Below are 14,287 nucleotides of genomic sequence, written 5' to 3' on the forward strand. Positions count from 1 at the left end.
TGCCATATTTTGATAGCTATAATATATCAATATTTCTGCCGACAGTCATGTAAGAGCTTATTTTTGCGTAATAAGTTAACAGTTTTATTGGTACTATTTTCGGGCAGATGACTTTTTTTTATTGCTTTCTATTATGTTTTTTGGGAGGCAGAATGAACAAAAAAACTGCAATTCAGTAAGTTTTTTTATTTTTAATGTAATTCTGCGTGTGGTAAAATAGATAAGGCAGTTTTAATGTATGTGCACACGTTGCGGATTCGGCCCTGCGGATCCGCAGCAGTTTTCCAAGGGATGTACAGTATCATGTTATCCTATGGAAAACAAAAACAGCTGTGCACATGCTGCGGAAAATTCAGCATGGAAACGCAGCGGCTTATTTTCTGCAGCATGTCAATTTTTTTGTGCGGATTCCGCAGCATTTTTACACCTATTCCATTCTAGGAATCAGGCGAAATCCGCAGGTAAAACGCAGGCATTTTGACCTGCGGATTCTGCAGATTCAGCGCAGAAAAATCCGCACACGATTCCTCAGCGTGTGCACATACCCTTATTGTTCAGTACAATTACAGTGGTACCACATTTATATAGTTTTTTTGTGTTTTGGCGCTTTAACGCAATAAAATCTACGGTATTTTCTAGAAAAAAATATTATTTTTGCATCACTTTATAGTGAAAGCTGTAACTTTTTTTTTTTATTTTTCTGCAGATGGAGTTGTATGGCAGCTTGCTGTTTGCAGGATAAGATATCATTTTCAGCCATTTTTATGTACATTTGTCTTTTTGATCGTGTTTTATTTCACTTTTGTTAGGTGATCTGATGAAAGCCTTTTTATGGTCTTGTTTTTTACTTTTTTATGGTGTTCACTGAAGGGGTTAACTGGTGGGACAATTTTATAGGTTGGGTCATTTCGGATGCGGCGATACCAAATATGTGAACTTTTATGTTTTTTTTTTCTTCATAAAAATACATATGGGTATATATATATATATACTGCAGACCAAAATTTTGGACACACCTCATTCAAAGAGTTTTCTTTATTTTCATGAAAATTGTAGATTCACTCTGAAGGCATCAAAACTATGAACTAACATGTGGAATTATATAATTAGCAAAAAAGTGTGAAACAATTGAAAATATGTCTTATATTCTAGGTTCTTCAAAGTAGCCACCTTTTGGTTTAATTACTGCTTTGCACACTCTTGGCATTCTCTTGATGAGCTTCAAGAGGTTGTCACTGGAAATGGTTTTCACTTCACAGGTGTGCCCTGTCAAGTTTAATAAGTGGGATTTCTTGCCTTATAAATGGGGTTGGGACCATCAGTTGTGTTGTGCAGAAGTCTGGTAGATACACAGCTGATAGTCCTACTGAATAGACTGTTAGAATTGTATTATTTCAAGAAAAAAGCAGCTAAGTAAAGAAAAACAAGTGGCCATCATTACTTTAAGAAATGAAGGTCAATCAGTCTGAAAAATTGGGAAAACTTTGAAAGTGTCCCCAAGTGCAGTGGCAAAAACCATCACGCGCTACAAAGAAACTGGCTCACATGAGGACCGACCCAGGAAAGGCAGGCCAAGAGTCACCTCTGCTACAGAGGATAAGTTCATCCGAGTCACCAGCCTCAGAAATCGCAAGTTAACAGCAGCTCAGATTAGAGACGAGGTCAATGCCACACAGAGTTCTAGCAGCAAATACATCTCTACAACACCTGTTAAGAGGAGACTTTGTGCAGCAGGACTTCATGGTAAAATAGCTGCTAGGAAACCACTGCTAAGGGCAGGCAACAAGCAGAAAAGACTTGTTTGGGCTAAAGAACACAAGGAATGCACATTAGACCAGTGGAAATCTGTGCTTTGGTCTGATGAGTCCAAATTTGAGATCTTTGGTTCCAACGACCGTGTCTTTGTGCGACACAAAAAAGGTGAACGGATGGACTCTACATGCCTGGTTCCCACCGTGAAGCATGGAGGAGGAGGTGTGATGGTGTGGGAGTGCTTTGCTGGTGACACTGTTGGGGATTTCTTCAAAATTGAAGGCATACTGAACCAGCATGGCTACCACAGAATCTTGCAGCGGCATGCTATTCCATCCGGTTTGCGTTTAGTTGGACCATCATTTATTTTTCAACAGGACAATGACCCCAAGCACACCTCCAGGCTGTGTAAGGGCTATTTGACCAAGAAAAAAAGTGATGGGGTGCTACGCCAGGTGACCTGGCCTCCACAGTCACCAGACCTGAACCCAAATATCTCTTTGGAGGAGAGGCAATTTTATACATCAATTGTCCAGAGAAGAGAGCCGATTGATATTTTAATTGGACACTCTGATCCCGAATGGCCTGAATAGTAAAATAGAACTATTTGCCTTTAATGTATAAAGTACTACTGAAGTGATGCAGGATATATAAGTAGGATCTGTGCTTTATGGGGCTATCCCAGAGGAAGGAATCCGTGATTCTGAAACGCGTAGGATTATCATTCGAGCCCCCTGAGCGCTTTACCGCGCTCCTTAGCCTGTCACATGAATCATCACGTGACTGTGACGTCACGCAAGGTCCTGCAGCGTCTCTGCACCTTGCAGGCTTCTATAACGCGGTGTCTGTAATCCACACAGGCAACCGCTGTAGACCCACAGATAGATGTTAGTGATCGGCCGTAACAACGTCTTCTATGGGAACCCTGCTCACTTTTTGATTTAAGAGTCTAGGACTGATTTAGATTTCAAAATTTCAATAGAAGAACTTCTGGACTGCGCGTCTGCTCAACATCGTTTCTGGGACTTCAGCTTTCATTGTGTCAAGATCTACACACAAGGTACTCTATATACAAGGTACTCTACCTTGTACTTGTGGCTCACAGAGTAACATTCCTTTTTGTTATATATAGACTGTTTCTGTGGAACTTAACTTTTAGATGCACACCCTAGCGCAAGTTTTTGAGTTTTTCTTTTTTATTTGATTTTACCGGGCAGATTGAGTGGTTCTGTCCTTAAAACTTGCTGCTCATGTACGCCATTCACTTAACGTAGCGCCGATTGTTTTGTTATTTATATATCTAATATATAAAGCTCAAAGTGTGTATGTATGTATGTATGTATGTGTGTGTATGTCCGGGATAGGCATCCGCACCGTCGCAGCTACAGCCATAAAATTTGGCACAGTCACACGTCTGGACCCCGAGATCGTCCTAAGCTATGTTGTGAGGCGAAATTTTAACCCCGCGTGTTCCAATTCACCAAACAATTTTGCCCCTATCTACATACTGGGGAAAAAGTGTGTGCGCGTCAAGCCCCGCCCCTCATTATGATGTCATAATGCCCCTATCTACATAATGGGGAAACAGTGTGTGCGTATCAAGCCCCGCCCCTCGTTATGATGTCACAATGGTTGACTGAGATGGAGGATGTGTGATGGGTATATGGGCACTGGACTATGGGATGGAGGATATGTATGATGGGTATATGGGCACGGGACTATGGGATGGAGGATGTGTGATGGCTATATGGGCACGGGACTATGGGATGGATGTTATGTATGACGGGTATATGGGCACGGGACTATGGGAAGAGAGAGAAGAGGGGGCTCCCTCCTTCTGCCTGCCTTCTAAATGCAGCGATTGTAGCATTTAGGGGGTTAAACTGGCTGAGTGTGCCAGGTGAATCATCTGACACCCAGCGGTGATCATGCACACACAGGCTCCTGTATGTGGGCGATCGGAATGACTTGTGTCTATATACTGCAAATGTCGTGAAGGGGTTAAATATTGCTGTCCTATCTATAGGCCATCAATATCGTATCGGTGAGGTTGCCATTCTCAACACCCATACCAATCAGTTGAATGAAGGAGCTGTGGCTCTTCATCATTTCACCATAAACTACATGCATCACTATTTGGGATAACACTTCTCTGCCTCACCCTCCTAAAACAAAATATATCCAGCCGTAGCTAGTATGTAAACTAAAAAAGTACCGTACCCAAGATAAAATTAAATAAGTATTCTGTGGAAGAAAATGCTGCAATGTATGTATGCTTTCAAAAATATTTGTTTTTATCAATTTAAGAAAATGAAAAGTGAATGAACAAAAAGGAAATCTAAATCAGATCAATATTTGCTGTGATCACACTTTTGTCTTGAAAACAACAACAAAGCATCAGTTCTTTTAGGTACATTTCCACTTTAACTATAGTTTCCTTCCTACAGTCCAAGAGAAGAGGGTAAAAAGTTGTTCAACATGAGCTAACATACCCCATTTCTTAATACCGTGTATTGCCCCCTCTAACATCAATGACAGCTTGAAGTCTTTTGTGGTAGTTGTGGATGATGTTCTTTATTTTCTCAGATGGTAAAGCTGCCCACTCTTGGCAAAAAGTCTCCAGTTCCTGTAAATTCCTGGGCTGTCTAGCATGAACTGTGCACTTGACATATCCCCAGAGTTGCTCAATGATACTGAGATCAGGAGACTGAGATGGCCACTCCAGAACCTTCACTTTGTTCTGCTGTTCTGCTGCTTTGTTCTACTCCAACATTGTCATGTTGGAACGTCCAAGTACGTCCCATGCGCAGCTTCCGGGCTGATGATTGCAAATTTGCCTTCAGTATTTGCTGATAACGTGCTGAATTCATCTTTCCTTCAACTTTGACCAAGTTTCCTGTTCCTTTGTAGCTCACACATCCCCAAAACATAATCGATCCACCTCCGTGCTTTACAGTAGGAATGGTGTTCCTTTCATCATAGGCCTTGTTGAACTCTCTCCAAATGTAATGTTTATAGCTGTGGCCAAAAAGTTCAATTTTGGTCTCCTCATCTCAAATTACCTTGTTCCAGAAGTTTTGAGGCTTGTCTCTGTGCTGTTTTGCATATTGTAGGCATGATACTTTGTGGCATTTGCACAGTAATGGCTTCTGACGACTCGACCATGCAGCCCATTTTTCTTGAAGTTCCTTCTTATTGTGCATCTTGAACCAGCCACACCGCTAGTTTTCAGAGAGTCCAGTTTTTCAGCTGATGTTATTTGTAGGTTTTTCTTTACATCCCAAACAGTTTTTCTGGCAGTTTTGTGTGAAATCCTTGTGGTCTACCTTACCGTGGTTTTGTTTTTACAGAGCCCCTGACTTTCCATTTGTTAATTGTTCTGTCCCCGCATGAGGCGAATAAAGATGTGGCTGGTGAATAGGGGCTGGGAAAGGTCCTACCTTCGTTTCCTCAATGCAGGGCAGACAGGACCATGTTGCTCAGCGTCCGGAGAGATGATGCACACCAGGGATTGTACAGTCCCGACTTGTTAAATTGGAAATCTGGACATACAGCGTATGATTGATAATACAATAAGTTCTCCAGACATGCAGCGTGTTAACAAAGTGGTCGAAAAACTGATGCCTTTCACAGCTCGGTACAAGCATATCTCTCCCAGAGAATGTGAAACTAACAATGGCTGGAAGGAGGAAGAGAAGAGCCGAACTTTGAACCGGAAGTGGAAGACATGCATGAGGATTAATTAGCTGCAGGCTGCTATACACACTTGTTGCTAAGTGTGCGCTGGAGAGAGATGAATCTGGATAAGGCTTGTTCACGATTGTTTGGGAGTCTTGCCCTGGTAGCTCGGAAGGGTAGGGGAAAAACCCAGCGATTAGTCTCATCCTTAAGGAACTCATCGTCCATTATCCTGACAAATTCCTTGTCTTCCATTGACGGGGCTACCTTGTTGTCATGAAACACCGATATTCCCAAGTTGTCTGCATAGGGAGAAGGAATGACATCAGGCAGCTGTACGGGATCTGGTGGCTTCTCTTTCACCTCATAGTGATAAGAGCATGGTTTGCAGAAAGTAGCTCGTCCGTCTCGGCGTACGTAGTTCTTAAAGGAGTTGACTCTTGTTCGGTCCAAGCACACATTTCCTATGATTACCCATCCCAAATCTCTGTGCAAAGGGGGCATAGTCAGGACCATTACACTGCTGGCGGACCTTATGTATCCTTAAATTGTCTCTGCTGAGTAGAAGTAGGATATCAGCATAGGTCCATAGGTGAGATAATGCTGACAAGATGCCTTAGGTGTGGTTGGTGGAACACAGCTTCTGGGGTAGGAATCTCATCCCTTTGGTTGGGTATTTGATCGCATTCGATTAGCATAGGTAGGGGTATTTCTACGCCTCTGTTTACAGGAGAAGCAATGAAACCTTGTGCCCTCCTGCCGCTAGTCTCTATGCGGCCTGAGCAAGTATTCAGAGTATAGGGCGTTGCTGGTCCCTTGATTCCAGAGGCTTCAAAGAACTTAGGTCCAGCTAGGGATCGATTGCTCTGATCGTCAATGATGGCGTACGTTTTTACTGCCTTCTTTGGTTGCCCTTCTGGATAAACTCTGATTAGGCATATCCTGGCACAACATTTATCACGTTGGCTCTCCCCTCATACCTCTGAGCATGAGCAGGAGACAGCCGTGGTAGACTTGGCGTTATTGTGTGGCTCCCCACCATGGCTTGTAGCCGGACTAGAGGTAACTGCAACTGCTGGATCGCTGGTGGCTGAGGTTGGATGCAAAGCTGATTGGTGTTTGTCACTATGACACTTTTCACACTTAATGGCAGATTTGCAGTCCTTGGCCATGTGTTCTAATGAGGTGCAGCACTTGAAACACACCCAACTTCTCTGAGGATTTTCTTGTGTTCCTGCATGGTTTTGGACCTGAAGCCTCTACATTTGTTCAATGAGTGTGTTTTTTTGTGAATGTGGCACTCACGATTGAAAGACTTATCCCTCGACAGAATAGTGTACTGTTTATCGGCAGTTACTGCGGGTGGTGGCAGGTTAGTCTTTCTGACGCTTACACTATTTCTCAAGTCCTTGCGTCTATGTGTGACGCTTTCATACCTTGATGACGGCGTTGCTGGAGCTGTAGTGTTAGACTCCAGGAAGTCTAGGCTAGGGTCGTCCCTCATTTGGGCCTGTTCGTCGCCAGACTTGCAGAACTGATTGAACAGAGGAAAGGTGACATCATGTGACCTTTTGTACCTGGAAACGCATACTGCCCACTTCTCTTGCAGATTATGTGGCAGCTTTTAGACGATTGGGTTCACCCCATGGGCGGTGTCCAGGTAGCACAATCCAGACAGACGGGGGTCTCTTTTTGCAAGTTCCAGCTCCATAAGCAGATCACTTAAGTCCAGAAGCTTGTGGGCTTCCTTAAGTTTGATCCTTGGAACGTTCTGCAGTCTCTTGAATAGGGACTTTTCTATGGCTTCAGCGCTGCCAAAGGTTCTTTCAAGTCTCAGCCAAGCGGCAGCGAGACCTGCTTCAGCTTGCCCCACGTAGACGGTCCGAAGACTCTTGATATGGTTTGTGGAGTCCGGACCCAACCATTTATCCATGAGGTCGAGCTCCTCTTCCGCGGATAGGTTGAGGTAAGCAATGGCGGCCTTGAAGGTTGCTTTCCAGGCTCTGTAGTTCTTTGCACAGTCGTCAAACTTTGAGAGGCTGGTGCTGATTAGCTCTTTGCTCACCATAAACCTGGCAAACTCAGACTTGTCTAATCCTTCACTCTTTGTTACCGTGTTAGCTTGTGGTGCCCCTCGGGCGTATAAGCTGTGTGGCGTGGAAGGGTGAATTGTTCCCGGGTAGAATGATGTTGATGCAGGGTTGAGCTGTGGTTTAATCTCTGGAGATTTCAATGACTGTGGCTTGAACTATGGAGATGGACTGGAGTGTGTCTTGTGGTCGTCTTGTGGTCGTCTTGTGATGATTGCTGCTCCTTAGGGGACACATTATGATGTTGGTCTTGGGTTTCTGCAGATGCTGTGGGTAACACTGGCACCGTAAGTTGGGCTAACTTGGACGTTTCCACATTGTTGGGTTGAATGTCGCTGGAGAAGGTGTGTGCTGCAGATATCTGCATGTAATCACTGGTACGGACAGCTGGGTCATCTTCCAGTGGTGGTAGGCAAATCGGGTCAATGTTTTGCTTCATTGCTTGCTCAAGTATTTTTACTTCAGCTAATGCATTTTTTTTCCTCAATTTCTGTTTAAAGAATCTTTGCCCGAGCCTCTGCTCTTGCTTTCTTGGTTTCTGCCTCTCTGCTTCTGCTTTCGCTTTCTTGGCTTCTGCCTCTGCTACTGCTTTCGCTTTCTTGGCTTCTGGCTCTGCTTCTGCTTTCTTGGCTTCTGCCTTTGCTTCTGCTTTCTTTTCTGTGTAGGAGTGTCTTAGTTTGGATCGCTCTGCGTTTAAACAGGCCTCTAGGGTTCTGTCGCTGAGGGTTGTTCTTGAGCAGGATGATTTGTATGACTGAGAAGAGTGCTTGGATGAACCTGACCAGTGAGATCTAGCTTCTTGCAGATAAGCAATACGGAGCCCTGCTTTATCTTTGGTGTCTTGCACAGCGGCATCCCTTTCTCTTTGTGGCTTCTGCTTTGCTTAACTCTGATGAGGCTTCGTCAATATTAGTCTTTTAGGAAGGCAACGTACCTTGCGGACAGTCTCTTGTATCTTCCGTGCGCCGTGTCTAGCTGTTTTCTAGTGTACTGTAGACTCGCTGCATCATTTTTGTGGAGTTGGATGCTTGACACGAGGGAGGTGACTCGTTCCCATAGGTCGTCCAGGTTGTCATTGAACTCATCCTTCATAATGTGATAGTTTTCCACAGCCTTTATGGTTGGTTTGACAGAGCGTTTTTGTTGAACGACTTGGTCTTCTGCAAGCGTGGATTCTGCTCCCTGGTCTTCATAATGGACAGTATCGGGTTGTATTTGCTCTGTTTCAGCAGTGGGAGACTGTGCAGGGTCTTTTTCGGCCATTTTGATTTAAGGTGCACTGTCTCTTTAACCCCTTCACTACCAAGGGTGGTTTGCACGTTAACTACCGGGCCAATTTTTACAATTCTGACCACTGTACCTTTATGAGGTCATAACTCTGGAACGCTTTCATGGATCCCGGTGATTCTGACATTGTTTTCTCGTGACATATTGTACTTCATGTTAGTGGTAAAATTGCATTCAAATAACTTGCGTTTATTTGTGAAAAAAAACGGAAATTTGGCGAAAATTTTTAAAATTTCGCAATTTTCCAACTTTGAATTTTTATGCCCTTAAATCACAGCGATACGGCACACAAAAAGCTTAATACATAACATTTCCCACATGTTTACTTTACATCAGCACAATTTTGGAACCAAAATTTTTTTTTGTTAGGAAGTTATAAGGGTTAAAAATTGACCAGTGATTTCTCATTTTTGCAACACCATTTTATTTTTAGGGACCACTTCACATTTGAAGCCACTTTGAGGGGTCTATACGATAGAAAATACCCAAAAGTGACACCATTCTAAAAACTGCACCCCTTAAGGTGCTAAAAACTCATTCAAGAAGTTTATTAACCCTTTAGGTGCGTCACAGGAATTTTTTGAATATTAAAAAAAAAATGAACATTTAACTTTTTTTCACAAAAAAAATACTTCAGGTTCAATTTTCTTTATTTTACCAAGGGTAACAGGAGAAATTGGACTGCAAAAGTTATTGTGCAATTTGTCCTGAGTACGCTGATACCTGATATGTGGGGGGGAACCACTGTTTCGGCGCATGGCAGAGCTCAGAATGGAAGGAGCGCCGTTTGACTTTTTCAATGCAAAATTGGCTGGAATTCAGATCGGACGCCATGTCACGTTTGGCGAGCCCCTGATGTACCTAAACAGTGGAAACCCCCCCAAGTGACCCCATTTTGGAAACTAGACCCCCCAAGGAACTTATCTAGATATGTGGTGAGAACTTTGAACCCACAAGGGCTTCACAGAAGTTTATAACGTACAGCGGTACAATTAAAAAATCATATTTTTTCCACAAAAATGATCTTTACACCCCCAATTTTTATTTTTCCAAGGGTAACAGGACCCTAAAAGTTATTGTGCAATTTGTCCTGAGTACGCTGATACCCCATATGTGGGTGTAAATGACTATTTGGGCGCATAGCAGAGCTCGGAAGGGAAGCAGCGCCATTTGACGTTTTTGGCTAGAATTGACATCGGACACCATGTCGCGATTGGAAAACCCCTGATGTACCAAAACAGTGGAAACCCCCCACAAATGACACCATTTTGGAATCTAGACCCCCCAAGGAACTTATCTAGATGTGTGGTGAGAACTTTGAACCCCCAAGGGCTTCACAGAAGTTTATAACGTACAGCAGTACAATTAAAAAATCATATTTTTTCCACAAAAATGATCTTTTCACCCTCAATTCTTATTTTTCCAAAAGTAACAGGACCCTAAAAGATATTGTGCAATTTATCCTGAGTACGCTGATACCCCACATGTGGGTGTAAACCACTATTTGGGCGTATGGCAGAGCTCGGAAGGGAAGCAGCGCCATTTGACGTTTTTGGCTGGAATTGAGATCGGACAACATGTCGCGTTAGGAAAGCCCCTGATGTACCAAAACAGTAGAAACCCCCCACAAATGACACCATTTTGGAAACTAGACCCCCCAAGGAACTTATCTAGATGTGTGGTGAGCACATTGAACCCCCCAGTGCTTCACTGAAGTTTATAACGTCCGGGCGTGAAAATAAAAAAATCGTATTTTTTCCACAAACATGATCTTTTAGTCCCCATTTTTTATTTTCCCAAGGGTAACAGGAGAAATTGGACCCCAAAAGTTGTTGTCCAATTTGTCCTGAGTACGCTGATACCTCATATGTGGGAGAAAACTACTGTATGGGCACACGTCGGGGCTCGGAAGGGAAGTAGTGACGTTATGGAATGCAGACTTTGATGGAATGGTCTGCGGATGTCATGTTGCGTTTGGAGAGCCCCTGATGTACCTAAACAGTGGAAAGCCCCCACAAGTGACCCCATTTTGGAAACTAGACCCCCTAATGAACTTATCTAGATGTGTGGTGAGCACTTTGAACCCCCCAGTGCTTCACAGAAGTTTATAACGACCGGGCGTGAAAATAAAAATATCGTATTTTTTCAACAAACATCATCTTTTAGTCCCCATTTTTTTTTATTTTCCCAAGGGTAACAGGAGAAATTGGACCCCAAAAGTTGTTGTCCAATTTGTCCTGAGTACGCTGATACCTCATATGTGGGAGAAAACTACTGTATGGGCACACGTCGGGGCTCGGAAGGGAAGTAGTGACGTTTTGGAATGCAGACTTTGATGGATTGGTATGCGGGTGTCATGTGCGTTTGGAGAGCCCCTGATGTACCTAAACTATTGAAACTCCCCACAAGTGACCCCATTTTGGAAACTAGACCCCCCACGGAGCTTATCTAGATGTGTGGAGAGCACTTTGAACCCCCAAGTGCTTCACAGAAGTTTATAACGCCTGGGAGTGAAAATAAAAAAAAACATTTTTTCCCGCAAAATTATATTTTTGCCCCCAATTTTTTATTTTCCTAAGGATAACAGGAGAAATTGGACCTCAAAAGTTGTTTTGTAATTTGTCCTGAGTAGGCTGATACCCTACATGTTGGGGTAAAACACTGTTTGGGCACATGGCAGAGCTTGGAAGGGAAGGAGCACCATTTGACTTTTTCAACGCAGAATTTGCTGGAATTGAGATCAGACGCCATGTTGCCTTTGGAGAGCACCTGATGTGCCCAAACAGTGGAAACCCCCAATTATAACTCCAACCCTAACCTCAACACACCCCTAACCCTAATCTGAGCCCTAACCCTAGCCCTAACCCTAGCCCTAACCCTAACCCTAACCCTAGCCCTAACCCTACCCTAACCCTAACCCTAGCGGGAAAATGGAAATAAATACATTTTCTTTTAGTTTTATTATTTTTCCCTAACTAAGGGGGTGATAACGGGGGGTTTGATTTACTATTTATGGCGGTTTTTATGTTTGCCTGCTGTCGCACGCTAAAAGACGCTTTTTATTGTAAAAATAGTTTTTGCATCACCACATATTGTGAGCTATAATTTTTCCGTATTTTGACCCACCGAGTCATGTGAGGTCTTATTTTTTGCGGGACGAGTTGACGTTTTTATTGGTACCATTTTCGGGCACGTGACATTTTTTGATCGCTTTTTATTCCGATTTTTGGGACGCAGAATGAACAAAAACCAGCGTTTCATAAATTTCTTTTGGGGGAGTGCGTTTACACCGTTCCGCGTGCGGTAAAATTGATAAAGCGGTTTTATTCTTCGGGTCGGTACGGTTACAGCAATACCTCATTTAGGTCGTTTTTTTATGTTTTGTCGGTTTTTTGCAATGAAAACAATTTTAGATAAAAAATAATTATTTTTGTATCGCTTTATTCTGCGAGCTATAACTTTTTTATTTTTTTGCGGATGATGCTGTATGGCAGCTCGTTTTTTGCGGGACAAGATGACGTTTTCAGCGGTACCATGCATATTTATATGCGTCTTTTTGATCGCGCGTTATTGCACTTTTTGTTCGGTGGTATGATAATAAATCATTATTTTTTGCTTCGTTTTTTATTTTTATTTTTTAAGGGGTTCGCTAAAGGGGTTAACTAATGGGACAGTTTTATAGGGCAGGTCATTACGGACGCGGCGATACCAAATATGTGTACTTTTATTGTTTTTGTTTTTTTTTATTTTGAAAAAATGGATTTATTGGGGAATATTTTTTTTTTTTTTTACTAATTTATTTAGCGATTTTTTTTTTAAATTATTTTTAACACTTTTTTTTTTTTTTTATTTTACTTTATTACCTTGTCCCAGGTGGGACATCACTGTCCTGTGACAGATCGCTGATCTGTCACATCACAGATCACTGTGACAGATCAGCGATCTGTCACAGGCACTGCTGCAGACTTCCTCATGCCTGCGCTTTGCAGGCAGTGAGTAAGTCAGCTCCCTGCAGGCCCCCGTCGCCATCTTGGATCCGGGGGCCTGTAGGGAAAGAGCCCCCCGCAGCAGCGCTGCACATTGCGCTGCCGTGAGGGGCTCAGGGAAGCACGGAGGGAGCCCCCTCCCTGCCGATGCTTCCCTTTAACCCCCGGTACACCGCGATCGCGTTTGATCGCGGTGTGCAAGGGGTTAACGTGTCGGGGGCGGTCCGTGACCGCCCCTGACACATTGTGCCGGGTGTCAGCTATGATAATTAGCTGACACTCGGCCGCGATCAGCGGCGCTCACCACGTGGGCGCCGCTGATCGCGATGACGTAATATTCCGTCCATGGTAATTAGGTCCATGGTCACATGGATGGAATATTACGTCAATTGTAGGTAAGGGGTTAAGAAACTGAACTTTTGAATTGGAGACTGGAAATCGCAGTGCAGCTTAGTTAAGACATCCTGACGATTCCTAAGGTGTTTTTGGAGAATTGTGGGGTTTTGCAGTCCGACAATCTGCAGCTATGTTGTATAATATACAGAGAGTCTCTATACACAATGCGGTCTGGGGTGACCGTGCAGACAGTTTCTTAGCAGAGCAGGGCTGCAGTATGTGAGCAGGCAGAGCGCATGCATGTGGATAGGGAAATAAGGGTAATTCTGGCCGGGCTTCAAGGCAGTTTTTCGACTGTTCTGTCCCTGCATGAGGCGAATGAAGATGAGGCTGGTGAATAGGGGCTGGGAGAGGGCCTACCTTCGTTTCCTCAATGCAGGGCAGACAGGACCATGATGCACACCAGGGATTGTACAGTCCCGACTTGTTTAATTGGAAATCTGGACATACAGCGTATGATTGGTAATACAATAAGTTCTCCAGACATGCAGAGTGTTAACAAAGTGGTCGAAAAACTGATGCCTTTCACAGCTCGGTACAAGCATGTCTCTCCCAGAGAAAGTGAAACTAACAATGGCTGGAAGGAGGAAGAGAAGAGCCGAACTTTGAACCGGAAGTGGAAGACATGCATGAGGATTAATTAGCTGCAGGCTGCCATACAGAAAAAAGACCCGCAGGTGGCAGCAGAGCAAATGCAAGACAATTATACACAGAATGGAAATAATAATCTATAGAAACCATAGAAGCATAGCTTAAACGGAACAGCACATTAATCACAGTTTGAACTCTTACTGGCATTATCAATTCCTTGGATATCTTTTTGTATCCCTTTCCTGTTTTACACAGTTCAACTACCTTTTGGCGTAGATCTGTTGACAATTCTTTTGCTTTCCCCATGACTTACAGTCTATAAACGTCAGTGGCTGGATGAAAGTTGCAGGAGTCTGTCTGGATTCCAGAAACTCACTCAGCTTTTATGCACACACACTGATTACAAGCAAACAGGCCACAGGTGAGGATGTTACCTTTAGTAGCCATTCAAACCCATTTGTGTCAACTTCTGTGCATGTTATCAGGCCAAAATCACAAGGGTATATG

The 14,287-nt window shown here is 43.5% G+C and overlaps 1 protein-coding gene across 4 annotated transcripts in view; it reads left to right on the forward strand.

Annotated features, from left to right (window-relative positions):
- Positions 1 to 14,287, forward strand: part of LOC141055106 (proprotein convertase subtilisin/kexin type 4-like) — a 264,894-nt gene that overhangs the window by 207,625 nt on the left and 42,982 nt on the right. The window lies entirely within an intron of this gene.

Source organism: Dendrobates tinctorius, unplaced genomic scaffold, assembly GCF_039654945.1.
Source record: "Dendrobates tinctorius isolate UK_male_01 unplaced genomic scaffold, ASM3965494v1 ptg000184l, whole genome shotgun sequence".
Taxonomy (NCBI): domain Eukaryota; kingdom Metazoa; phylum Chordata; class Amphibia; order Anura; family Dendrobatidae; genus Dendrobates; species Dendrobates tinctorius.